The 3,994-nt window shown below is 29.7% G+C and overlaps 1 protein-coding gene across 1 annotated transcript in view; it reads left to right on the top strand.

Annotated features, from left to right (window-relative positions):
- Window positions 1–242: 242 nt before the first annotated feature.
- LOC108363338 (myosin regulatory light chain sqh) overlaps window positions 243–3,994 on the top strand; it is a gene marked incomplete at its 3' end in the record, with an annotated part of 16,345 nt that continues 12,593 nt past the window's right edge. Inside the window, exon 1 of the mRNA XM_017616680.1 lies at window positions 243–261. The remainder of the gene's footprint in view (window positions 262–3,994) is intronic.

The raw sequence follows: 3,994 nt of genomic DNA, 5'->3' as shown, positions 1-3,994 counted from the left end.
TTCGTTGCTCGTAAAATTTAATTTTTTACTTATGCTTACTATGACTTTTGGATACCGTTATGTTTATATGTAGCCAAATTTTTTCAAACAAAGTTGTATTTACTCTTAAGTAGACAATATTCTTGCATATTTGATAAAAATTTTATTGAAAAATTACAAACAAAAAATTTAATTAAATTACCCTAGCTTTTCACATTGGACCACTGTGCAACGGGGCCAGAAGCGCTCCATTAGTTCTATTGGAGCGCTCCATATTCAGCAGTAAGCAGTAATTTCATACTTCATTGTATTCTAACATTGTGTGTCATTAGAAAGAAGCTCTCCCTTGCTGCTCCCCAAGAAGCCCTTGGTGAGCCCTTCAACTAAAGCATTTAAAACGCGGTGCATGCAAATTTTAATTTTTATATTATATTTTTGTTTTAATAAAAGAATGGCGTTTTTGTAAACCATTTGATGGTTTTATTAAGTGTACATACTTATAAACATTTTTTTTTCTTTTCTGTGTGGTATACATACGAAAATACATACATGCATACATGTTTGCACATAAATTAACTTTTTTTCAAAAGAAAATATTTTATTGTTACTACTCAAAATGATCCTAATAAAATATTTTCTTTTGAAAAAAAGTTAATTTATGTGCAAACATGTATGTATGTATGCATGTATGTATTTTCGTATGTATACCACACAGAAAAGAAAAAAAACAAAAGAAAATATTTTATTGTTACTACTCAAAATGATCCTAATAAAATATTTTCTTTTGAAAAAAAGTTAATTTATGTGCAAACATGTATGTATGTATGCATGTATGTATTTTCGTATGTATACCACACAGAAAAGAAAAAAAACAAAAGAAAATATTTTATTGTTACTACTCAAAATGATCCCAACTGGACAAGAAGCGCTCCATTAGCGCTATTGGAGCGCTCCATATTCAGCAGTAAGCGCTCCCTTCCTAATTTCACACTTCAATGTATTTTAACATTATGTGTCATTAGAAAGAAGCGCTCCCTTGCTGCTCCTAAAGAAGCCCTTGGTGAGCACTTCAACTAAAGCATTTAAAAAGCGATGCAAGAAAATTTTCATTTGTCATATTATATTTTTGTTTTAATAAAGTAGTGACGTTTCTTGTAAATCATTTGATGGTTTACTTGTGCTTGTATTTATAAACATGATTTTTTTCTTGTTTATGTGCTATACATACATATTAAATATACATAAAAATATACATGTTTGTGCATACATAAATTATCTTTTTTCAAAAGAAAATATTTTATGTAACTGCCCAAAATGCTATTTATTTCTGAGAATTGTTAGAAATTTAAAAATTTACTTTTACTTTGCTTTTGTACTGCTCCCTACTTGCTCCTTTGGGGAGCAACTCACTTTCAGTCCCGTTGGGATATTTATTTCTGAGCATTGTTGGAAATTTAAAATTTTATTTTTTACTTTGCTTTTGTACTGCTCCGTACTTGCTCCTTTGGGAAGCAGCTAACTTTCAGTCCCGTTGGGTTATTAAGCACATGCATATGTGTGTGAGCCGATTTTTGTACAAATTTCTGCCCATGCACATGCATATAATATATTTTTAAAAGAATTTTTTTATAAAACGTTATTTTTTGAAAGACAATTCAATAAAATATGTATTAAAAAATTCATTTAAAATTTGAGTTAGAATTCGAAGTGTATAAGTTTCTCTACGCAAAGCACACACATGTGCGTGTGCTTTATATCGAGCCATAACCGCCGAAAAAATGTATCCCACAAACTCGAAATTTTACAGGGGAAGGTTTTTTTTTTAAATTAAATCAGTTTGAATAAAGCCGTTATTTTAAAATTTATAGTGTAAATATTTTTTTGTGTAATACATTTAATTTTAATAATTTTAAATAGATATTTGCATCATAACGGTTGTTTTTGTGGGATACATTTTTTTTGCTTTCCTTCTGGCAACCTATTATTAAAAAAGTGTGTGGGTTACACAAAAATTTATTTTAAGGAAGTGACTTCCCGTTTTTTTTTTATTTAATTTTTTTACTTAGTCCTTAAAATTAAATTACATTTGATTTAAAAAAATAAATAAATGTATACATTTCTTAGTATATTCGATAAAACAAAAATAAAGTAATGTAATTCATATATTTAAAGTTTTCTGTTAACAAAGTAATGTTATTCATATTAAAATCTTGTAAACTTGAATAACGATAGATAAAAATATATAAAGAACGCTAAATACTATCTTCCTGGTCGGTTTCAGGTAGCAAATCTTTAACAGATCCATCCCATTTTAAATTTAAATACTCGTGTTGGAATTTTACGGGTAAAGTTTTTCTATCGCAAAGCGTTTTCAAATCCTTATATTTAGCAGAAGAAATGTTTAATATATCATCATATAATTGAGTAGGTCCCTCACAAACTATTTCGGAGTTTCGTCTGGATCGTGGAATTGAATCTAGATCATAATTTATGGTTTCAGATTCATCAAAGTAGCCATATTTAAGAGTAATATTTGGAATATTTTTTTCCAATGTAACAGAGCGTAATTTTGTAAATTGAATNGTTGGCTTTTTTATATTTTCAAGGCAAGTTTTACACGAACTTCTATTTTTTATTACGGATATTAAAATCGCCTTTTAATATCGACTTGTTAAACACAAGAAGATAGCCAATCTTTCTGTCTAATTTTGTTGCCGATTCCGCAAAAATGTTCATTTATTCTTACTCTTTCATCTTCAGAAATTTTATCATGACACGAATTTGGACATTTTTTCTTTAAGCACGGGTTGGGCAAAACACTCGAATTTTTTTTTCTTAACTTTTTGCAGCCTTTTAGGTATTCTCTTTTGCTTTCTGTAGCCCCTTTTCCCAACACACGTTTCCTCCTCGACTTCTTTTAAACTTTCCAAACCATTTAAATCAACGAAAGATTCATCTGAATCGCTATACGGTACCAGGGAGAGCTGTAAAAATATCCAATAATTGAAAACAAAAACATATTTTGCAAAAAAAAACAAATTCATACCTTCGACATATTGTTCTAAAGCTTTATCTTTAATTAAAGTATCAAAAAATTGTGTTTTTTTTATTTTTTTTCCCTTGTGTTTCATTTATTTTAAAAGAGAATTTAATTGTATCCCACACAAGCGTTCAAAGAAAATGTAAACAAGTCACCATATGCATTTACATTAAAATTGTTTTTGTTATAAAATCATAACGGTTTAATCTACAGCCATGAAATTTTGACAGATGATGCAAATGATGTTGAACTATCGATTTCGATAACAAAACAAAAATCGATTATGGTGTGGGATACATTATTTTGGCGGTAATGGCTCGATATTAATAAAAATAAAGGACACACATGTGCCCGTGCTTTTTACCAAACGTCACACGAACGGCAAATACGATCCCTGCTTTTTTTTATCACAAATAACAAAAATTTGAATTTTTAGAATAATTAAACGCTACCGTTTATCAATTTCCAAAAAAAAAATTTTTAACCACTCTAATATACATAAGTCTATCAGCCTTATTTTGTAACACGAACGATTCGTGACAACATCTCTGATTGCGATTTTATTACTCTATCGGTCGTCTTCGTTTTGCTTTTCATATATTACGTTGCAATGGTCTCGATTGCGTTTAAACCGGCTAGAATGATGCCGCCGCACTAATTTTTGAAGCATTCCTCTGCAGACGAACCGTTCGTGATACAGAATAAGGCTGTATATACAGGGTGTCCCAGAAGTAACGTGCCAAACTTTAAGGCAAGGTAGGTGGGGGGGTGAGCTTACTGATAAACAAAAAATTTTCAGGTAAAAGTGTCACCGTTTTTGAAATATTTACATTTTTTCGAATTTAAAAAAAATCGTGCCTTTTCATGTGTTTTCTTTAACTGCAACTACAAACCGGGCAATACTTAGTAAATTTTTTATGTAAAATACTTCCAGATAGTTGCCTCTCCATACTCAAATGCAATGTAGTTAAAATA

The sequence above is a fragment of the Rhagoletis zephyria genome, unplaced genomic scaffold (genome assembly GCF_001687245.7).
Source record: "Rhagoletis zephyria isolate East Lansing unplaced genomic scaffold, Rhagoletis_zephyria_1.1 Rzeph_scaffold_01248, whole genome shotgun sequence".
In the NCBI taxonomy this organism is placed as follows: domain Eukaryota; kingdom Metazoa; phylum Arthropoda; class Insecta; order Diptera; family Tephritidae; genus Rhagoletis; species Rhagoletis zephyria.
The sequence above is the reverse complement of the archived record's forward strand: the minus strand, read 5'-3'. Positions and strand labels throughout refer to the sequence as shown.